This window comes from Arachis stenosperma, chromosome 5 (genome assembly GCF_014773155.1).
Source record: "Arachis stenosperma cultivar V10309 chromosome 5, arast.V10309.gnm1.PFL2, whole genome shotgun sequence".
NCBI classification, from domain to species: domain Eukaryota; kingdom Viridiplantae; phylum Streptophyta; class Magnoliopsida; order Fabales; family Fabaceae; genus Arachis; species Arachis stenosperma.
The window spans coordinates 40,310,206-40,334,843 of record NC_080381.1 but is presented as its reverse complement, the minus strand read 5'-3'; the positions used below and the strand labels follow the sequence as shown (position 1 = coordinate 40,334,843).

The window sequence follows — 24,638 nt, the reverse complement described above, 5'->3', positions numbered from 1 at the left end:
CTTCGGATCTCATGGCGGATCTCCGGATATTCACCCTTTTTGAGTGAAAAGGGGACCTCGGGGATCACCTTCTTCAAGGCCACAACTTCATAGAAGTGGTCTTGATGCACCTTTGAGAGGAATCTATCCATCTCCCATGACTCGGAGGTGGAAGCTTTTGCTTTCCCTTTCCTCTTTTTAGAGGTTTCTCCGGCCTTTGGTGCCATAATGGTTATGAAAAAGCAACGCTTTTACCACACCAAACTTAAAATATTTGCTCGTCCTCGAGCAAAAGAAGAAAGAAGAGAGTAGAAGAAGAAGAAATGAAGAAGAGGGAGATGGTGGTGTATACGGCCAAAGAGGGAGAAGAAAGGGTGTTTAGGTTGTGTGAAAATGAAGAGTTGAAGAAGGGTATTTATAGGAGAGAGGGGGGTAAAAGGTTCGGCCATTTGAGGGTGGGTTTGGGAGGGAAAGTGGTTTGAATTTGAAGGTGAGGTTGGTGGGGTTTTATGAAGGATGGATGTGAGTGGTGAAGAGAAAGATGGGATTTGATAGGTGAGGGGTTTTTGGGGAAAAGGTGTTGAGGTGATTGGTGAATGGGGAAGAAGAGAGAGAGTGATGGTAGGGTCCTGTGGGGTCCACAGATCCTGTAGTGTCAAGGAAAAGTCATCCCTGCACCAAAAGTTGCTCAAAATCACGTTTTGAGCCATTTCTGGCGTTAAACGCCGGGCTAGTGCCCATTCCTGGCGTTTAACGCCAGGTTGTTGCCCTTTACTGGCGTTTAACGCCAGTCTGGTGCCCTTTTCTGGCGTTAAACGCCCAGAAAGGTGCCAGACTGGGCGTTAAACGCCCAACTGCTAGGCTGACTGGCGTTTGAACGCCAGCAGCATCTTCCTCCAGGGTGTGCTGTTTTTCTTCCTGTTTTTCATTTTGTTTTTGCTTTTTTCATTGTTTTTGTGACTTCTTATGATCATCAACCTACAAAAAAGATAAAAACAAAAGAAGATAATTAATTATAAAACATTGGGTTGCCTCCCAACAAGCGCTTCTTTAGTGTCATTAGCTTGACAGAGGACTCCCATGGAGCCTCAGAAACACTCAGAACCGTGTTGAAACCTCCCAACACCAAACTTAGAGTTTGAATGTGGGGTTTCAACACCAAACTTAGAGTTTGGTTGTGGCCTCCCAACACCAAACTTAGAGTTTGACTGTGGGGGCTCTGTTTGGCTCTGTTTTGAGAGAAGCTCTTCATGCTTCTTCTCCATGATGATAGAGGGATATCCTTGGGCCTTAAACACCATGGATTCTTCATTCACTTGAATGATCAACTCTCCTCTATCAACATCAATCACGGCCTTTGCTGTGGCTAGGAATGGTCTGCCAAGGATGATGGATTCATCCATGCACTTCCCAGTCTCTAGGACTATGAAATCAGTAGGAATGTAATGGTCTTCAATCTTCACCAAAACATTCTCTATAAGTCCATGAGCTTGTTTTCTTGAATTGTCTGCCATCTCTAATGAGATTCTTGCAGCTTGCACCTCAAGGATCCCTAATTTCTCCTTTACAGAGAGGGGCATGAGGTTTACACTTGACCCTAAGTCACACAAGGCCTTCTTGAAGGTCATGGTGCCTATGGTACAAGGTATAGAAAACTTCCCAGGATCCTGCCTCTTTTGAGGCAGTTTCTGCCTAGACAAGTCATCCAGTTCTTTGGTGAGCAAGGGAGGTTCATCCTCCCAAGTCTCATTTCCAATAACTTGTCATTTAGTTTCATGATTGCTCCAAGGTATTTAGCAACTTGCTCTTCAGTGACATACTCATCCTCTTCAGAGGAAGAATACTCATCAGAGCTCATGAATGGCAGAAGTAAGTCCAATGGAATCTCTATGGTCTCATTTTGAGCCTCAGATTCCCATGGTTCCTCATTGGGGAACTCACTGGAGGCCAGTGCACGCCCATTGAGGTCTTCCTCAGTGGCGTTCACTGCCTCTCCTTCCTCCCAGAATTCGGCCATGTCTATGGCTTTGCACTCTCCTTTTGGATTTTCTTCTGTATTACTTGGGAGAGTGCTAGGAGGGAGTTCAGTAACTTTCTTGCTCAGCTGACCCACTTGTCCTTCCAAATTTCTGATGGAGGACCTTGTTTCATTCATGAAACTTTGAGTGGTCTTTATTAGATCAGAGACTATTGTTGCTAAGTCAGAAGTATTCTGCTTAGAACTCTCTGTCTGTTGCTGAGAAGATGATGGAAAAGGCTTGCCATTGCTAAACCTGTTTCTTCCACCATTATTGTTATTGAAACCTTGTTGAGGTCTCTCTTGATTCTTCCATGAGAGATTTGGGTGATTTCTCCATGAAGAATTATAGGTGTTTCCATAGGGTTCTCCTAGGTAATTCACCTCTTCCATGGAAGGGTTCTCAGGATCATAAGCTTCTTCCTTAGATGAAGCATCCTTAGTACTATTTGGTGCATTTTGCATTCCAGACAGACTTTGAGAAATCAAATTGACTTGTTGAGTCAATATCTTATTCTGAGCCAGTATGGCATTCAGAGCATCAATCTCAAGAACTCCTTTCTTCTGATTAGTCCCATTGTTCACAGGATTCCTTTCAGAAGTGTACATGAATTGGTTATTTGCAACCATTTCAATCAGCTCTTGAGCTTCTGCAGGCGTCTTCTTCAGATGAAGAGATCCTCCTGCAGAGCTATCCAAGGACATCTTAGATAGTTCAGAGAGACCATCATAGAAAATACCTATGATGCTCCATTCAGAAAGCATGTCAGAAGGACATTTTCTGATTAATTGTTTGTATCTTTCCCAAGCTTCATAGAGGGATTCTCCATCCTTTTGTCTAAAGGTTTGGACTTCCACTCTAAGCTTACTCCATCTTTGTGGTGGAAAGAATTTTGCCAAGAAGGCATTGACTAGCTTTTCCCATGAGTCCAGGCTTTCTTTAGGTTGAGAGTCCAACCATATTCTAGCTCTGTCTCTTACAGCAAAAGGGAATAGCATCAGTCTATAGACCTCAGGGTTAACCCCATTAGTCTTGACTGTGTCACAGATTTGCAAGAATTCAGCTAAAAACTGATGAGGATCTTCCATTGGAAGTCCATGGAACTTGCAATTCTGTTGCATTAGAGAAACTAATTGAGGCTTAAGCTCAAAGTTGTTTGCTCCAATGGCAGGGATAGAGATGCTTCTCCCATAAAAATCAGGAGTAGGTGCAGTAAAGTCACCCAGCACCTTCCTTGCATTGTTTGCATTGTTGTTGTTTTCTGCTGCCATGTTTTCTTCCTTGAAGAATTCGGTCAGGTCCTCTAAAGAGAGTTGTGCTTTGGCTTCTCTTAGCTTTCTCTTCAAAGTCCTTTCAGGTTCAGGATCAGCTTCAACAAGAATGCCTTTGTCCTTGCTCCTGCTCATATGAAAGAGAAGGGAACAAGAAAATGTGGAATCCTCTATGTCACAGTATAGAGATTCCTTTAAGTGTCAGAGGAAAAGAGAATAGAAAGAAGAAGGAGAAGATAAATTCGAACTTTAGTTAGATAAGGTTCGAATTGTGCATTGAGAAGGAGTGGCACTCCATAAATAGAAGGATGTGGGAAGGAGGGAAGTTTATTTTCGAAAATCAAGTGAAAAATTTTGAAATTATTTTGAAAAACATTAATTAATTTTCGAAAATAAAGTGGAAAAGAAACCAAGTGATTTTTGAAAAAGATTTTGAAATTAGAAATTAAAAATTTGATTGAAAACTGTTTTGAAAAAGATGTGGTTAAAAAGATTTAATTGAAAAGTTATGAGTTTAAAAAAAAATGTGATTGAGAAGATATGATTTGAAAACATTTTTAAAAGATATGATTTGAAAACCATTTGAAAAGATATGATTTTAAAAATGAATGACTTGCCTAACAAGAAAAGATATGATTTGAAACATTCAAACCTTTCTCAACAGAAAAGGTAACAATCTTGTGATGTTCAATCAAATCATTAATTGTTAGTAAGTATCTTTTAAAAAGGAAAGAAATTGATTTTGAAAACATTTGATTGAAAAGATTTGATTTGAAAAAGATTTGATTTTGAAAAACTAAAAAAAAATTTGATTTTGAAAACAAAATCTTCCCCCTGCACCATCCTGGCGTTAAACGCCCAGAATGGTATACATTCTGGCGTTTAACGCCCAAAATGCACCCTTTTTGGGCGTTAAACGCCCAACCAGGTACCCTGGCTGGCGTTTAAACGCCAGTCTGCCTTCTTCACTGGGCATTTTTGAATGCTCAGCTTTTTCTGTATAATTCCTCTGCAGCATGTTTTGAATCTTCAATTCTTTGTATCATTGACTTGAAAGGACACAAATTAAAAATATTTTTGGATTTTTTGATAATCAAAATGCAAAAGGAATCAATTAACAATGCATGCAAGACACCAAACTTAGCAGTTTGTGTACTACTGACACTAACAACATGAAAATGCATATGAGACACACAAAATACTTCAAGTCAATAAAATTCAAAGATCAAAACAAAGAAATATATGCATGGATTCGAAAAATATAACAAAAACATGCATTTGACACTAAACTTAAGATGAGACTCTAGACTCAAACAAGAAATATTTTTGGGATTTTATGGTTTTGCAAATTTTTTTTTTTTTTTTGTATTTTTCGAAAATTAAGAAAGTATCAAAATTCTTAATGAGAATTCCAGGAATCAGTGCAATGCTAGTCTAAGGCTCCGGTCCAGGAATTAGACATGGCTTCACAGCCAGCCAAGCTTTCAAAGAAAGCTTCGGTCCAAAACACTAGACATGACCAAGGTCAGCCAAGCCTTAGCAAATCACTGCTCCAACAGCAAGATTGATACGAAATCAACAAGCTCTTGTGGTGATAAGTTGAAACCTCGGTCCAATCAGATTAGACATGGCTTCTCAGCCAGCCAGATTTCAACAAATCATCATGAAACTCTAGAATTCACCTTCAAGAATTTCGAAAAAAAAAAAAATACCTAATCTAAGCAACAAGATGAACCGTCAGTTGTCCAGCCTAAACAATCCCCGGCAACGGCGCCAAAAACTTGGTCGGCGAAATTGTGAACTATACTTTTTCACAACTCTCATAATCCCTGGTAATGGCTCCAAAACTTGGTGCGCTCAATACCATGGCATTACACAACTTCGCACAACTAACCAGCAAGTGCACTGGGTCGTCCAAGTAATAAAACCTTACGTGAGTAAGGGTCGATCCCACGGAGATTGTTAGTATTGAAGCAAGCTATGGTCATCTTGTAAATCTTAGTCAGGCAAACTCAGATATATATGGTGATGAACGAAAATAACATAGAAGATAAAGATAGTGATACTTATGTATATCATTGGTGTATGAGCTTCAGACAAGTGTATGAAGATGCCTTCCCTTCCGTCTCTCTGCTTTCCTACAGCCTTCATCCAATCCTTTCTTACTCCTTTCCATGGCAAGCTCGTGTAGGGTCTCACTGTTGTCAGCAGCTACCTCCCATCCTCTCAGTGAAAGCGATTGCATATGTCCTGTCACGGCATAGCGGAATTCATCTGTCGGTTCTCAATCAGGCGCGGAATAGAATCCAGTGATTCTTTTGCGTTATCACTAACGCCCCCGCCCTCAGGGTTTGAAGCACGTCACAGTCATTCAGTCATTGAATCCTACTCAGAACACCACAGACAAGGTTAGACCTTCCGGATTCTCTTGAATGCTGCCATCAGGTCCTGCCTATACCACGAAGACTCCGAAGAATCCAAGAGATATTCACTAAGCCTCGAATGCTTGTAGAACAAGAATGGTTGTCAGTCACCTTGTTCAGAGGTGAAGAACAAGTGATATCTTGGTAAAAGAATAAGCGGAATTGAATGGAAGAACAATAGTAATTGCATTAATACTCGAGGTACAGCAGAGCTCCACACCCTTAATCTATGGTGTGTAGAAACTCCACCGTTGAAAATACATAAGAACAGGGTCTAGGCATGGCCGAATGGCCAGCCTCCCAAAGATCTAAGATAGCACAAAAGTGAAGATAGCTACCAAAGTCTTGATACAAATACAATAGTAAAAGGTCCTACTTATAGATAACTAGTAGCCTAGGTGTACAAAGATGAGTAAATGACATAAAAATCCACTTCCGGGCCCACTTGGTGTGTGCTTGGGCTGAGCAATCAAGGAAATTCGTGTAGAGACCTTTTCTGGAGTTAAACGCCAGCTCCCATGCCAGTTTGGGCGTTTAACTCCAACTTTTATTCCTGTTCCGGCGTTTAACGCTGGAATTCCTGAGGCCGGATTGCTTTGCGGGTTTGGGCCATCAAATCTTGGACAAAGTATGGACTATTATATATTGCTGGAAAGCCCTGGATGTCTACTTTCCAACGCCGTTGAGAGCGCGCCAATTGGGCTTCTGTAGCTCCAGAAAATCCACTTCGAGTGCAGGGAGGTCAGAATCCAACAGCATCTGCAGTCCTTTTTGGTCTCTGAATCAGATTTTTGCTCAGGTCCCTCAATTTCAGCCAGAAAATACCTGAAATCACAGAAAAACACACAAACTCATAGTAAAGTCCAGAAAAGTGAATTTTAAATAAAAACTAATAAAAATGTACTAAAATCTAACTAAAAGATATCAAAAACATACTAAAAACAATGCCAAAAAGTATACAAATTATCCGCTCATCACTTACCATGTGTACGCATAAGTGAGAACAGCATGTGACGTGTAACGACCTAACTCCCAGTATGCCATGGTCATACAAGAAGACAAGTGTTACCAACTTGTTCTTCCTAAATATTAACTATTACTTAATGTATGAGCCTGTTACTTGTTAGAACGTTGCCAATTTTATGAGTAACTTTTTTTTCTATTTAACTTAAATCGTTGCGAGTGAGGGAGTAAAATAAATAAGCACACACTGATAGAAATAATAAGGAAGCATAAAGAAACATATAACACAGCTGATAAAATACATCATGTACACTATAATAAAACATATAGCGGTCACAAAAGATCAAGTCAGTTTACATCCTCATCGAACCTACTTAGCTAATATATATACGACCATCCCAGGGTCTGGCCCATACAAAAAGCCGCTAAGCTGGCGCCCAGGCTAACCTAACCACTCTACAACTCCCACCTCTCACGTGTACTAACACAAGTGAGAGACTAACTAACAGACAATGTCAGACTAGAGTGTCATCAAAAGAATGCCCCTACTGCTATCAGACTATATCTGCATGTGGCCGTTCGGAAAATCGTCACTATTCATCATCATCATGTTCTATCTCTATCTCAGGATCCTCCTCCTCCTTATCGTCTGCAGCTACAGCTATACCCTCAGACCCACCAGAATCACTACTATCACTATGTACAAAACCATTCGCGAGCACAGGTCCGTTCGTGTATATAGGAGCCACCCCGTCATCCAGTAGTTCTGGCACATCACGTTGTGGAAAGTCAGGAATCGGCTCAAGGGGAAAATTTCACTCTGGTGGAATCACAGGTACGTACTCTACAGTAATCTAGGGCTCATCAGGAATGATAGGCTTAGGTGCCACCACATTCAAGGGTTGAGCTGGTATAGGGTGTTTGGGACCATCAGGAAAAGGATACCCAAGTGCGTCAGAGTGTAACTAGGATAAGGGAAAGTCGTAAGGAGCATCGGCGTCAAAAAGCGGGCTATACAAAGGATGTTGGAAAGGACGATTTCATAACGCATAACATCTCATACAAGGCTCCGCACTCAAAATGTAGTAATCATAGTACACTGGATCCTCGTAAATGTATAGGTCTCGAATTCATAGAATATCACGCCTGTTTCCATCTGAATCGGGAAGAGAGAGAAGGGCGTAAAAACTGGGGAGTTCTTAGTAGGGCCGGGGTTATCAGTTACGTTCATTAATTTGGTGTTGTTTAGCAGACAGATAGCAGAATACAGCGAAGCAGTAAACAGGAGATAAAGATAAATAGAGAAAATAGAGAAAACAGATAATAGAACACGAACAAAAGCATACAAGAAAATAAAACACAGATATAGCATACACACAGACAAACATAAAGAAATAGATCACACACATAAAAGGAATGCAACAGAGAATGATGCGCAGACAAGAATGATGCATGTCTAGTCTTAGTGCAGGTAATGAGCTCATTTGTCGGTTTCTACCCGCTCCCGACGTAACCCGAAGCAGCTAAAATGGGTATATTTTTCTAGTCAGCATAGGTACAGTTCTCACTAATTGTCGTATGCGTAATATCCTCTGTTAGCAGACTCTGCCTTACAGGTGGCGGCATTTCAGCTGTGTATGAAATCATATCCTCTGTAAATAATCCTTGCCTTACAGGTGCGGCATTTAGCCGTGTATGAATTAATATCCTCCGCAAGTGATCCCAGGTTATCAGTTGCAGGTATAGCTCTCAATAGCTGTGTAGCACTGAAAAACGTTCTGTGGTCGTACCACTATTTATCTGACTGCCTGAATGCAGCAGATGAACATATAAATAACTCTGGAGTTGCCTTAATGCAACAAATGAACAAACAAACATCTCTTGGGTTGCCTCAAGAAACAAATGACCTTTCAACAGGTCTTCTGTTCTTTATCATATTACTCTTTCTTTGTGTCTCTTTATTCTGCTTTGATTTCTCTGTTTAACGTATGTATTTAAGGCTTATGTAAATTTCGGTATGAATAGTTAGCATATCCCAAGTATAGGTTCATTAAGTCTATACTGAAATAGTTTAACTTTTTATATAATACCTAACCTAGCCGCAACTCAAGGACTAACTATATTGCCCTAGTTCGTTCATTAATCTCTGTCTGTTTTTCTGTCATTAAAACTTTACAGACTTTTTCTTCAACTTTTATCTCTTCTTTAACTTTTTATCTTTCCTTTATCTTTGCCTCACTAATATGTTATTACCACTCCCTATGTGTTTTATGAAGGTAATTATGAGATTCTGCGCTTAAATTTGTCTTTCTAAAACTTTTACAAAAAACTACCTTTTGTATTATTTTATTATTTTTATTAAAATATTATTTTTAATTAAATATTATTATTTAATATTTTATTATTATTTATTATTTTATTATGAAATTTAAGAAAATTAGCTTACCTTTTATTTTTAACTTTAAAATTCACTTTTTACCACCCGTAACTTTTAATATTCTACTTTAACCACCCTAATTTTTGGAAATTACAAAATAACCCGTCAAACACCAAAATAATTACAACCTTGCCCATTTTAAGATCTAAAAGGTGTTCTTCAATGTTCTTCACCACACTCAAAGTGTTCTTCGTGTTCTTCGTAAATTTTTTAGATTCTTTCTTTGTTTTCACCCGTTTTTCAATCTTTTCAGCAACCGATTTTTACCATAATTTAAAATAAAATTGCAGCCACCAAAGCCCTATATTTTCCAGTTGATTTCAACACAAATTGAACCCTAAATTAAGGGTTAGGGTTCGTTTTTTCAGAAGCCACAATAACACAAGTTCATAGCTTGAATTTCATCAAATTTCATCAAATTTTCACCAAAATTTCAACAAGAATCACTCATATAAACAATCAATTTCAAGCATAAACAAATCATATCATAATCACACAACTCAAACCTAATTAATCAAGATTAATTTTACCAAATCCTACCTTGATTTGTTGCTCCAAATCCGGTTACTCTTTGAAGTGTTCTTAAAGAACTTTTTCCTCCTAAAACACATCAAGAACAACTTTGAATCCATAAAACCTCAACTGACCAAACTTTAATCAACGTGTTAGGAAGGGATTCCTCACCTTAATCATGAATTGAGTCTGGTTCATCACACTAAGACTATTTACGGAAACCATATCAAAACTCCTAACCGATACGGTTCAAAATTAGGTTCTTCGCGATTGCGTTATCGAGCTTGCCAAAAAGAGGTTCTAGCTTAAAGATGACATAATAAAAATGAGGATTGAGATGCTTGATGATTATCAGAGGTGTTCCTTTTACTGATCTTCTAGGGAAATTCGTACCTTCAGAAAAGATCTCGCGTACTCGAAAATCGGGGTTGTTACATTCTACCCTCCTAAAAAAAATTTTGCCCTCAAAATTTCAGTTACCTGAGAACAGATATGGGTAATCAGCTTTCATCTTGTCTCCCAGTTTCCAAGTATGCTCTTCTTCTCCTCTTTGTCCCCAAGCCACTTTGACCAAGCGAATAGTTTTACCCCTCTGTTCCTTATCATTTCTGTTCCGAGGATTACATGAAACTGTAGGTCGATCTCGGACGAGATCTTCTGTACTGCTCGGAGCTATTGTGTCCGACTTGATGATGGTGGCTGGAGCCGCCATGTCCGACTTGTTGGACTTTGGTGGTGGTGCTGATCCTTCGTTACCGGAGGGTAGTGGTACCTACAAGGGACTCCGATGCTTAAGTTAGCAAGGGTATTAAGCAGGTTTTCAGTAAAATCAGAGTATGAGTTATACCTGGGTGCTTCAGTGTATTTATAATGGTGTGGAATGATCTTCCCTTGAGGTAAGATCGTTATCTTATCTTATCTTTGAGTGAATTCATCTTATCTTTAAGGGAACCACCTTCATCATTCTAGGCTTTGGGCTGGCTTTAGATTTGGGTCGTGTTCCTCTGTTTGGGCCTTCTTAGGCCTCTGTAGCGGTTTGGCCGACCTCTTTCATAAAGAGGTCGGGTAGTCCTGGTTTGAACAGGTTGGTCAATTTATCGTCAATCAACCCGAGTCGTACAGCTCGACCCGGGGCATGAACAGTGCCCCTGCTTGAGTTCGATCTTTCCTTTGAGGTCGTGTCCTTTTAGACTTTTGACCCCTTTTAGGTAAAGTCGAGCTCGAGCATTGTCGATCTCACTTTGCATAGCTTTTTTGAATGCGGGGTGTTTTTTCTCTCTCCTCCTTAATGACAATGTGTGTTTTGTTTTTTGTGCTTCTTTCTTCTTGGAAACGTGCAAGGGTTTTAAAGGCTTATTAAACCCTCCCCTTTTGCCATTTCTTTTGCTTTCCTCTTTATTTCATTTTGAATTTTCTCAACAGTTCCCTTAGTCTTCTATATTCATTGTAATTTCTTTGTCTTCGCTTTGCTCACGATTCTTACGTTCCCTTGAATCCCAGTTTTTCACATCCTCGCACTTTTCTTGGAAGTGATTGTTCAACGCGGTTTCAACCTCTTTTATTATCTTCCTCTTCGCTTACAGGTTAGTTCCCCTTTTTATCTTCGCGATGTTCCTTTGTGGTTGCCTAGCTGAGAAAGTTTCTCCTTTGGCTTGATTTTGTTTGGAAATTTTGGATATTTCTTGGTTTGCTACGTTTGATTGCTTCTGCCATGTGTGTTGCTTTCTTTAATTTGTAGGACCTTTCCTTATTTCCTGGTAGTCGATGCATTTTAGGGTTTTGTTACTGTTTCTGATTGTGCCTTCTGTTTAGAGATGAGCTTGCGTGATTCTAAATGAAAAAGTTGCACTTTTGATATTTGATGCGTGATAGTTCCCTTTGCTGAAAAATGGCTATAATTTTGATAGCTTCTTGATTTGTAACTTTTCCTTCGGAGTGTTATTTTGACTAAAAGAGGGTTATTTCTTTGTTTGGGGGATGTTGAGATGTAGATTTTCCTTGAGTCCTCATTCTGTTATTGCCTCCAAAGGATACCTCTGGACCTTTGGTGAGGGTCCTGGGGTTTTCTTTTGTTGCAATGTCTGACTTCTTGACACTTATATGCTTTAGTTCGAGTTGTATCCATTTATGCCTGAGTTGCTCTCTTTGATTTGCCCAAGCTATTTTATTAGTGTTCATACCCGGGGTCAAGCTATCCGACCCGGGATGTTCTACTAACAAATCGACCGACCTCTTCAGGACAGGACAATCCGACCTCTTCTCGAAGAGCTCGGCCAAATCACCAGGAAGAGCCCAAAAAGGGCCCAACAGAGGAACACGACCCAAATCCTAAGGCAGTCCAAGCCTATAGAGATAAGGGCAGTTCCCTTGAAGATAAGATAAGATAAGATAAGATAACTATCTTATCTCCAGAAAGGTCACTCCACACCATTATAAATACACTAGAGCACCCAAGTATAACTAATACTCTTATTCTACTAAAAAGCTGGTTAATACCCTTGCTAACTTAAGCATCGAAGTCTCTTGCAGGTACCCCCACCCTCCAGTGACGAAGGATCAGCACGACCCTCCAGTCCAATGAGTCAAACACAGCGGCTCCGGCCACCACCATCAAGTCAGACACACTGCGCTGACCAGTACAGAAGATCTCATCCGAGATCGACCTACAGTTTCAGGTAACCCTCGAAACATTGGCGCCGTTACCGGGGAACCTGGAAGTCATCCCACCATCATGGCGAGCAGCCTGGACAACGACCACAACTCTGATGTGGAGAACAGAACACCACATAAGAACGTGGAGGTTATACTAAACGATACTTCTCAACCTAACAAAGACAAGGACTCCCCAAGCACGGGACCCATGGAAGCACTTTAGAATCACCTAAAACAACTCAAAAAAGAGGTCGAATATCAGCGGGAAGCGGAGAAAGATCTACGAAGGGAAGTAAGGCGACGCCACGAATTAGAAGTCAAGCTCCAAAAGCTCGAAGCTGATCTCAAAACTAAAATTACCCGATCCAGTCACGAGGATAACTCCCGTAAGGATCAAGACCCATTCACCAAAGAGATCATGAAGGCCAAAATCCTAAAAAACTTCAAACCTCCTGATATGACTTTATATGATGGCACATCAGATCTCAGCCATTATCTCAGCAACTTCCGAAGCAGAATGTATCTCACTGATGCCTCAGATACAACTCGGTGCAAAGCTTTCCTGACTACCTTAACGAAGGCAGCAATTAAATGGTTCAACAATCTGCCCCCAGGTCCATCTCAAGCTTTGACGACTTAGCCAAAAAGTTTTTAGGCAGATTCTCCATCTAGAAAGACAAAACTAAACACATCCCAAGCCTACTAGGAATCAAGCAAGGAGATTGGAAAAGTCTTCGTAGCTACATGGAAAAGTTCAACAAAGCATGTCTGGACATTCAGAGTTTGCCAACCAAAGCAGCCATTATGGGCCTCATCAATGGCCTACAAGAGGGATCTTTTAGTCAATCCATATCAAAGAAACACCCCACATCTCTGAATGAAGTACAAGAACGAGCCAAAAAATACATCAACATGGAGGAAAACTCTCGACTAGGAGAAACCCCAAAATCCGGATTCTCCATCTCCTCCCGAGATAAAGACAAAGATTCCAAGAAAAAAGATGATCCACCTGGAGAGAAGATTAAGAAATACCACAATTACACCCCTCTCCGGGTGTCTCTTGTGGAAGTGTACAGAGAAGCATGCCACACGGAGAAGATTCCACCATCCCTTCCACTTAAAAGCAAAAAGGGAGGAGGAAATCAGACGGAATATTACGAATACCATCGAATCTATGGACTTCCCACCAACGAGTGCTTCGACTTGAAGAATGTCATAGAAAAATTGGTAAGAGATGGAAGACTAGATCGGTACTTAGCTAGTAAGACAGATGAGCCCAGAAAGAGAAGAAGAGACGAAGAGGTTGGTCGAACAGAACGACCACCTCGTACCCTGGAGAGGCATGTTCACATGATACATGGGGATTCGCAGGAGGAGGAATATCCAAATCATCTCGCAAAAGACACCTCAAAGAAGTATACCACGTCGAGGGTGGAGAAGAGGCACCCGACCTCCCTACTATCACCTTTACTAAAGAGGATGCAGCTGGCGTCATATCAGGACATGACGATCCCATGGTCATTACTATCGTATTGGCCAATGCTAACCTTCACCGAACACTGGTGGACCAAGGAAGCTCGGCCGACATCTTGTTCAAAACAGCCTTCGACAAGCTCGGTCTAGAAGAAAAAGAGCTCAGAGCATATCCAAATAGCTTATTTGGACTAGGAGACACATCAATCCAACCACTTGGATACATCTCACTACACACAACCTTTAGAAAAGGAAATCGGTCAAAGACCCTCAACATAGACTACATCGTGGTCAACATAAGCTCAGCTTACAATGCCTTAATAGGTCGAACAATGCTAAATCAGCTCAGGGCAGTAGTCTCAACTCCGCATCTATGCATGAAGTTTCCAACTACAGAAGGGATCGCTACGGTAAAAAAAGACCAGAAGACGACCCACCGCTGTTACAACGAAAGTCTGAACCTCAGAGGCAAAGGAGAAGAAATCCACACCATCGAACTCGGAGGAGTTCGAGGTCGAGAAGAACTCCGTCCACAACAAGAAGGCGAGATAGAAAAAGTCCAGATTGGAGATATCCCAGATAAAACAACCAATATTGGTACAACCCTTAAAAGACATAAAGAAATCCCTCATACAGTTCCTAAAAGATAATGTCGACCTCTTCGCATGGATAGCCGCAGACATGCCGGGCATAGACCCCAAGCTAATGTGCCACAAGCTGGCAGTATATCCAGGGTCTCGGTCAGTACAGCAGAGACGTAGAAACTTCGGACCAGAAAGATCCCAAGCTGTCGAAGAACAGGTACAAGCTCTACTGGAGGCAAGATTCATCAGAGAGGTCAAATACCCGTTATGGCTAGCCAACGTAGTCTTAGTTAAAAAATCAAATGAAAAGTGGCAGATGTGCACCGACTACACTAACCTCAACAAAGCTTGCCCAAAAGATCCCTATCCACTCCCAAGTATCGACACTCTGGTGGACACCTCCTCCGGATACAAGTACCTCTCATTTATGGATGCCTATTTAGGATACAATCAAATCCCAATGTATCCACCTGATCAAGAAAAAACCTCATTCTTAACTCCAAAGGCAAACTACTGCTACATTGTCATGCCGTTTGGACTCAAAAATGCAGGAGCTACCTACCAAAGGTTAATGAACAAAGTCTTCATAGACCACATCGGAAAACTAATGGAGGTATACGTAGACGACATGTTAGTAAAAACACAAAGCGAGGAATCACTACTGTCTGATCTCGCCCAAGTGTTCGACACCATGAGAAAGCATGGCATGCGACTTAACCCTACAAAATGCACCTTCACAATAGAAGCCGACAAATTCTTGGGTTTCATGCTCACACAAAGAGGAATAGAAGCAAACCCGGACAAGTGTCGAGCCATACTCGACATAAAAAGTCCAACTTGTGTCAAAGAAGTGCAACAGCTCAACGGGCGACTGGCCGCCTTATCCAGATTTCTAGCCGGAGCAGCCATAAGATCTCTCCCCTTTTACGCCACACTGAGGAAAAGGAAGAAGTTCGAATGGATACCAGTGTGCGAGCAAGCTTTCCAAGATTTTAAAAGATTCTTGGGGCAACCACCCATTCTTACCCAACCACAGGAAAGAGAAGCGCTCATTTTATATCTTGTATTGGGAAGTCAAGCACTAGCCTCAACACTAGTCAAAGAGGACAAAAGTGGACAAAAACCCATATACTTCATCAGCAAAGCACTACAAGGGTCTGAGCTAAACTATCAAAATATAGAAAAATTCGCATACGCTCTCATATTAACGTCGCGAAGACTCCGTCTGTACTTCCAAGCTCATACCATCAAAGTTCAGACCAATCAGCCCATAAAAGGCATTCTATAAAAAACAGACTTGGCGGGAAAAATCCTACAGTGTGCAATCGAGTTGTGTGAATTTGACCTTTAGTATGAAGCACGGACAGCCATCAAATCACAGTATCTGACCGACTTCATTACGGAATACACCGACACCCTGGAAATCCCCACAAATTAGAATCTCTATATGGATGGCTCATCAAATAAAGCCGAGAGTGGAGCAGGTGTGATAATAGAAAGCAATCAGGGAACTCAAATTGAACTTTCTCTCAAATTCGGGTTCTCTGCCTCGAACAACCAAGCCGAATATGAGGCACTACTAGCTGGATTGAAGCTGGCTAAGGACGTAGGAGCTCAAAAGCTTGTCATCTTCAGTGACTCACAGGTAATCATCTCACAAATAACTAGGAGCTATCAAGCCAATGATCCCACTATGAAAAAGTACTTGCACAAAACCAAGGAACAGCTCGGACAACTCGGAGAATATGAGGTCCGCCATATACCCCAGGAACAAAATGCTCGAGCTGATGCATTTTCAAAACTTGCCAGCACCAAACCAGGGGGCAACAATAGAAGCCTCATCCAGGAAATACTGCAGAGCCCATCAATCTCGGAAAAGGTCCTAGCCATAACAGGGCAGGATCAAGGATGGATGGCTCCCATAGTCAGTTACTTCAAGACAGAAATACTGCCTACAGATACAAAAGAAGCAAAGAGGTTAAAACGGGAGGCACAATACTACACCATCATAAACAATACTCTAAACAAGAGAGGGATTTCAACACCACTGTTAAAATGTGTGCCGACTTCCAACACAAAGGAAGTTTTACAAGAAGTACACAGTGGCATCTGTGGCAATCATCTCGGAGCACAGGCTCTTATAAAAAAAGTACTCTGGGCCGGATTCTATTGGCTGACTCTACAAAAAGAAGCAACAGAATTCGTAAAGACATGTTCACCGTGTCAGAAACATGCCAACTTTCATATCACCCCACCAGAGGAGCTTATCAGCGTAACCTCACGCTGGTCATTCGCAAAATGGGGACTCGACCTTCTCGATCCTTTCCCTCAAAGATCTAGACAAGTCAAATTCCTCATCGTGGGGGTAGACTATTTCACAAAATGGATTGAGACGGAACCCCTAGCTAACACCACCGCTCAAATAAGTCAAAATTTTCTATATAGAAACATTGTCACAAGGTTTGGGGTTCTATACTCCATCACCACAGACAACGGCACTCAATTTACAAATGCAGGCTTCAAAAATTTGGTGACCAATCTGAACATAAAACACCAAGTCACATCTGTAGAACACCCTCAGGCCAACGGACAAGCAGAAGCTGCAAACAAAGTCATATTAGCCGGGTTAAAACAGAGACTACAGGATGCAAAAGGAGCCTGGGCGGAAGAGCTCCCGCAAGTCCTATGGGCATATCGGTCAACTCCATACTCCACCACAAAGGAATCACCTTTCCAATTAGCTTACGGAATGGAGGCAATGATCCCAGTGGAGGTCGAAGAAGGATCACCTAGAGTGATCCACTACAATGAAGAGGCCAACCCCAACTTTAAAGGGAAGAACTTGACCTACTCCCAGAAATCTGAGAAAGAGCTCGGATCAGGGAAGAGGCGTTAAAACGTCGAATGGCTTCAAGATACAATCAAAAGGTAGTGCAGCGAGGTTTTAGCGAGAACGACCTCGTCCTAATCCAAAATGACATCGGAACAACTCGACCCGGAGAAGGAAAATTGGCAGCAAACTGGAAAGGACCCTACCGAGTCTTAGAAGTACTCGGAAGAGGCTACTATAAGCTATCCGAACTCAAGGGGCGAGAACTCCCAAGGTCATGGCACGCCTGCAACTTAAGAAGGTACTATAGTTAGGAGGTAGTAAAGGATCTTAGGACGAGGTGCACTCTTTTTCCTTAAAAAGGTTTTTTAACGAGGCAACAAATCAAGATCCACGAAATACCTAACTTAGAGGGGTCAAACTCCCATATGTATATAGTTGTACGTTTTCTTTTTCGAATAAAGTTTTTTCAGATTTTCTACAAATCCTTTATCAAGACACATTAATCTGAAAATGCAAAATTTCATCGCCCGATTATAAAGCTACAAATCGGCAAAAGTGAAAACTAAATTCACTGCCCGATCATGATAAAGACCAACAAAGATGGAAACCAAATTCATCAGAGGTTCACCAGGCGGGGATCAAACCCAATATCTACAAAATCGACAAAGATGAAAAGTGACAAAATAGATTAAACGCAAGAAGTTATCGAAAGTGACCCATAGGAAAGGACCTGACGAGGTCTTAATAAAAAATAGGTTGCTAAAAAATAACTTAAAAGACGGACCGACATAAAGAAGTCAGACCAGTCGACCACAAATAAACCAAAGTTATAAAAAGTAAATCCCTGGAAAGAGGCCTGGCCAGCCCTAAAAAAGAGGATTACTAGAAATAACATAGAAGGGATCGATGTAAAGAAGTTGGCCCAAAACCAAAAGGTTATAAAAGGTAATCCCTAAAAGAGACCTGACAAATGTCCAAGAAAGAGGATTACTAGAAATAACTTAGAAGGGATCAACGTAAAGAAGTCGGCCTAAAACCAAAAAGTTATAAAAGGTAATCCCTAAAAGAGACCTGACAAAGGTCCAAAAAAGAGGATTACTAGAAATAACATAGAAGGAACCCACGTAAAGAAGTCGGCCTCAAAACCAAAAAGATATAAAAGGTAATCCCTAAAAAAGACTTGACAAAGGTCCGAAAAGAGGATTCCCAGAAGATAACCGACACAATAAATTCGGTCGACACGAGTTGGACCCAAAAATCCACGACCTCAAGAGAAACAAACAGAAAATACGAAAGCAATCAAAGGAGGTCGGACGACAAGACTCCAACACTCCCAAGAACCAAAGATATAATAACAGGACTCAAGATGCCACCTGAAGTCAACCTCAAAGAGCCTGAAAAGGTACCTTTTCTTTTTCCAAAAATAAAGTTGCTAACAGAGAAGCAACTAAAAAGTATCTAACAGTTACCATAAACTACAAAATATAAATTTCAAAGCCCACAAGCCAGGCTATACACAAAAACACTAAAGAAATAATCATTGAGGATCCAAAGATTTCTCAGCCGCATCAGCACGGGGTGAAGGAGGGCGAGTCTGAAGAGGCACCGCATCCACCGTCCCATCATCCCGGTTCAAGATCTGACAATTAGGATCTGACTCAGGACGAATAACTGCAGGGGTTGAAGAAGTCGGCGCAACAGAGACCTTGGCAGAAGGCACAGGAGGAGGATCGACATCATCACCATCATCAGGGACAATTTTACCGTTCTTCACAATGTTGTCCAAGCTGAAGAGAGAGAGGTCAAGCTCAGGCGCAAGAACTCGAACTTGATCCTTCAAATTCTCATAAGTAGCATTGACACTGCCCACAAGATGACCCTGGAGCTCAGCATAATTAGCTCGGGCAGACTCCAAATCCTCCCTGAGGCGCATCATCTCCCTATAGGTCGTGACATAGCTCTCTTTATGCTTCAACGCCGTATCTTCAGCCAACTTTGCAGAAGCCGCCAAGGCAATAGCTCTAGTTTTTTCACCTTTCAGCTCTTTCTCCAACTTGGTCACCTTCACCTCGAGCGCCTCCTTTAAACCCTTCATCTGGTCGAATTCCAACTTATTCTCCTCCATAAAGGCCTTCGAAGCATGAATGGGAAGATCATGGGCAGTCCGATATAAAGCCACCCCCATGTGTGCCATCTTTATGCTGCTCCGAGTAATAAAATCCAGATGGCGAAGAAGATAAACATCATCAGTAGGCATGGTACCATAAAGACTAATTTGCTGGTCTACAAACTTGATAGCATCAAAATCAAGGGCATCAAGGTTAAAGGGCTCAGCTGTTTTCTATTTTTTCGGAGGAAGAGTGCCGGTAGGAGAAGAGGTAGCAGCAGAAGGCTGTGAAAGATCGATCAAATGAACCCGAGGGGTAGGAATCATTCCCCTCGGTCCAGGAGAGCTCGGTACCGATGGTTGGGCAAAGCATGAGAAGATCCTTCCCCAGCCACCTTGGCTGAGATGTTTAGGGCCGCAGTTGCCTTCCTCGCCTTTTTAAAGGCCTTTATAGAGTCATTATTTTTAACCATCTCTGAAAAAACACAACAAAAACCCAGTCACAAATTGGAAGAAAAAAAAACAAGCTCGACAAAAATAAAACAAAACAAAACAAAGTCAACCACTACCCAGCTCATCTCGGAGAAGCGAGGGATCCCTTAAAAACCTTTTAGTGTCGAGATAAGGAGGTTGTCCCCAGTTCTCCTCCAACACATTAACAAAGGCCTGTTCGACCTCGTCCAACATCTCCCACGAATACCTCGACACCACAACATTCTTTTGCCTCTCTAAAGGAAAGGCGGGCTCATCATTCTCATCCAGAAAAAAAGGGTGAGCTCCTTCAACTGCTCGAACCTTAAAGAAATAGTTCTTGAAGTCTCTAAAATACTCATCATACATCGAAAAAACTTTCTTTCCTTGGGCAGACCGAAAAGAAACCCAGGAAGCTTTCTTTTTGGCAGAAATCCCAGGTTTAGTCAAAACAAAAAGGTAAAGAAAGAGAGTTTGAAAAGCCTTAACATCTAGCTCCTGACACAACAACTGGAAAATCTTCACAAAACCCCATGAATTCGAATGAAGTTGGGATAGAGACACATTGCACGAGCACAATAAATTGGTCTCAAAAGGAGTAAAAGGAAAGGTAATGTTCATTTGGCTAAAAAAATAGTCATACACATAAAAGAAAGGACGTTTCCCCTGGACTGAAGTAGGGAAACAGACCCTCTCGTCAGAATCAGCTGCTACTAGCTCATAATTTTTCTCCTGCTCCCGATCACTACAAATCCTGTGATGTTTTCTCAGCTCCATACAATACTCAGAATTTACCACGGAAACACACATCAACACGAGGGAGTCCAGCCAGTCTGACATGCCCTCGGGGACTCTGGAAGAGGTCTTGACAATATTTTTGCGAGACGACATGGGTTAACTAAAATCCTACAGTGAGAAAAAGAAAAAGGGGTTACTAATCAAACAACTCGAGCACAAATGGATACAACTTGAACTAAAGCATATAAGTGTCAATAAGTCAGACAAAGCAACAAAAGGAGACCCCTGGACCCACACTAAAGATCCAGGGGCATCCTTTGGAGGCAATTATGGAACAAGGACTCAGGAAAATCTACAAGTCTACATATCTACACTGCAGGAAGATAATAACTCTATTTCAACAAAAGTGACACTCTGAGGAAAAAGTTACAAGGCACAAACCAAATAAAGTCATCAAAATAGCCACCCTCCAAACTACAGTTTTAGTTTATTAGCAAATGGAACTACTAAAGCAACAAAATGTGCTAAATGAAAATCATCAAAACACAATGTTTCTCCAGAAGCAAACAAGCCATTGTCCCAAAATCTATAATACAAAACAGGCAACAAACATGAAAAAGCCCTAAAATAGCCTCAACCATCAGTAGAAATGTCAAGCATACATAAGGTCGGAAGAAAGCTGGAAAAGCACATCACAATGACAGGCAAGAAAATACGAAAATGTTTAAGCTCTCCAATATGCACTTAAAGATCAAAACTTTACCAAAAGAAACAAGAACAATACAGAGAAAGAATGGCGAAAGAAGAACCAATCTGGAAAAAGGAGAAAGCTTTGAAGAAATTGAAGATAGAGAGACAGAAACCTGAATCGCCTTCCAAAGCAATGAAAGCACCAACAATCACTAAACGGCGTCGCAGAGAGAAACACAAAAAATACAAAGTCTTAGGAAAACAGAAAGGTAGAAAGAAAAGGGGGAAGTTACAGTGAAGAAACGAGAGAAGAGAAACCGTTTTTTGTGAAAAAGTTCAAAAAAACGTGAGAGGCAAAGAAACGGAGCATTAAAAGAATTAATGAGGTTAATCAAACCCTCGCGCATTCCCAAAGCAAGGAGACGCGCGTTTTCAAAAGAATGAAAATTCAAAGAAAAATGTTCTGCATTCGAATGAGAACTCTACAAAGAAGAAGTCGACAAAATGCTCAAGTTCAGCTTCACCATAAAGGGATCGAAGTCCTAAAAACTAAAGACTCGACCTCAAAAAGGAAGACCAAGCTCGAGTAAGGGCACTGTTCATACCCGGGGTCGAGCTATCTAACCCGGGATGTTCTACTGACAAATTGACCGACCTCTTCAGGACAGGACAATCCGACATCTTCTCGAAGAGCTCGGCTAAATCACCAAGAAGAGCCCAAAAAGGGCCCATCAGAGGAACACGACCCAAATCCTAAGGTAGTCCAAGCCTATAGAGATAAGGGCGGTTCCCTCGAAGATAAGATAAGATAAGATAACTATCTTATCTCTAGAAAGGTCACTCCACACCATTATAAATACATTGGAGCACCCAGGTATAACTCATACTCTAATTCTACTAAAAACCTTCTTAATAACCTTGCTAACTTAAGCATCGAAGTCCCTCTGGTGACAAAGGATCAGTACGACCCTCCAGTCCAACGAGTCAGACACAACGGCTCCGGCCACCACCATCAAGTTGGACACACAGCGCCGACCAGTACAGAAGATCTCATCCGAGATCGACCTACAGTTTCAGGCAACCCTCGAAACAATTAGTAACCCCTTTTCCTTTTTCTTACTGTAGGATTTTAGTTGACCCATGTCGTCTCGCAAAAATGTTGTCGAGACCTCTTCCAGAGTCCCTGAGGGCATGTCAGACTGGCTAGACTCCCTCGTGTTGATGTGTGTTTCTGTGGTAAATTCTGAGTACTGTGTGGAGCTGAGAAAACATCACCGGATTTGTAGTAATCGGATGCAGGAAAAAAAATTATGAGCTAGTAGCACCTGATTCTGATGAGAGGGTCTGTTTCCCTACTTCGGTCCAGGGGGAGCATCCCTTCTTTTATGCCTATGACTATTTTTCAGCCAAATGAACGTTACTTTTCCTTTTACTTCTTTTTGAGACCAATTTGTTGTGTTCATGCAATGTGTCTCCATCCTAACTTCATCCGAATTCATGGGGTTTTGTTAAGATTTTCCAGTTGTTGTGTTAGGAACTAGATGTTAAGCCTTCTCAAACTCTCTTTCTTTACCTTTTTGTCTTGACCAAACCTAGGATTTCTGCCAAAAAGAAAGCTTCCTGGGTTTCTTTTCGGTCTGCCCATGGAAAGAAGGTATTTTCGATGTATGATGAGTCTTTCAGAGACTTTAAGAATTATTTCTTTAAGGTCCGAGCTTGGTATGCGAAATTGTGATCACTACTTTTCACAACTCAAATAATCCCTAGTAATGGCTCCAAAGACTTGGTGCTCAATACCATGGCATAAACACAACTTCGCACAACTAACCAGCAAGTGCACTGGGTCGTCCAAGTAATAAACCTTACGCGAGTAAGGGTCGATCCCACGGAGATTGTTGGTATGAAGCAAGCTATGGTCACCTTGTAAATCTTAGTCAGGCAGACTCAAATGGTTATGGGTGATATATGAATAAAACATAAAGATAAGGATAGAGATACTTATGTATTTCATTGGTGAGAGCTTCAGATAAGCGTATGAAGATGCTTTGTCCCTTCCGTCTCTCTGCTTTCCTATTGTCTTCATCCAATCCTTCTTACTCCTTTCCATGGCAAGCTGTATGCAAAGGTTTCACCGTTGTCAGTGGCTACCTCCCATCCTCTCAATGGAAATGTTCAACGCACCCTGTCACGGCACGGCTATCCAGCTGTCGGTTCTCGATCATGTCGGAATAGAATCTAGTGATTCTTTTGCGTCTGTCACTAACGCCCCACAATCGCGAGTTTGAAGCTCGTCACAGTCATTCAATCATTGAATCCTACTCAGAATACCATAGACAAGGTTTAGACCTTCCGGATTCTCTTGAATGCCGCCATCAATTATAGCTTATACCACGAAGATTCCGGTTAAAGAACCCAAGAGATAAACATTAGAGCCTTGTTTGCTTGTAGAACAGAAGTGGTTGTCAGTCACTTGTTCATAAGTGAGAATGATGATGAGTGTCACATAATCATCACATTCATCAAGTTCTTGAGTGCGAATGAATATCTTGGAATAAGAACAAACTGAATTGAATAGAAGAACAATAGTAATTGCATTAATACTCGAGGTACAGCAGAGCTCCACACCTTAATCTATGGTGTGTAGAAACTCCACCGTTGAAAATACATAAGAACAAGATCTAGGCATGGCCGTGAGGCTAGCCCCTAGTGATCAAAAGATTCAAAGATCTCAAGATGTCAAATACAATAGTAAAAGGTCCTATTTATAGGGAACTAGTAGCTTAAGAATTACAAAGATGAGTAAATGACATAAAAATCCACTTCCGGGCCCACTTGGTGTGTGTTTGGGCTGAGCATTGAAGCATTTTCGTGTAGAGACTCTTCTTGGAGTTAAACGCCAGCTTTTGTGCTAGTTTGGGCGTTTAACTCCCACTTTGGTGCCAGTTCCGGCCTTTAACGCTGGGAATTCTGAAGGTGACTTTGAACGCCGGTTTGGGCCATCAAATCTTGAGAAAAGTATGAACTATCATATATTGCTGGAAAGCCCAGAATGTCTACTTTCCAACGCCGTTGAGAGCGCGCCAATTGGGCTTCTGTAGCTCCAGAAAATTCACTTCGAGTGCAGGAAGGTCAGAATCCAACAGCATCTGCAGTCCTTTTCAGTCTCTGAATCAGATTTTTGCTCAAGTCCCTCAATTTCAGCCAGAAAATACCTGAAATCACAGAAAAACACACAAACTCATAGTAAAGTCCAGAAAAGTGAATTTTAACTAAAAACTAATAAAAATATTCTAAAAACTAACTAAAACATACTAAAAACAATGCCAAAAAGCGTACAAATTATCCGCTCATCACAACACCAAACTTAAATTGTTGCTTGTCCCCAAGCAACTGAAAATCAAATAAAATAAAAAGAAGAGAATATGCAATGAATTCCAAAAACATCTATGAAGATCAGTATTTAATTAGATGAGCGGGGCTTTTAGC

General features: G+C 41.3%; 1 non-coding gene across 1 annotated transcript; it reads left to right on the top strand.

Annotated features, from left to right (window-relative positions):
* Positions 1 to 2,755: 2,755 nt before the first annotated feature.
* LOC130984708 (small nucleolar RNA R71) lies at positions 2,756 to 2,863 on the top strand. The gene has a single exon (XR_009088623.1). It is a non-coding gene; the product is annotated as a small nucleolar RNA R71 (small nucleolar RNA).
* The last annotated feature ends 21,775 nt before the right edge of the window (positions 2,864 to 24,638 follow it).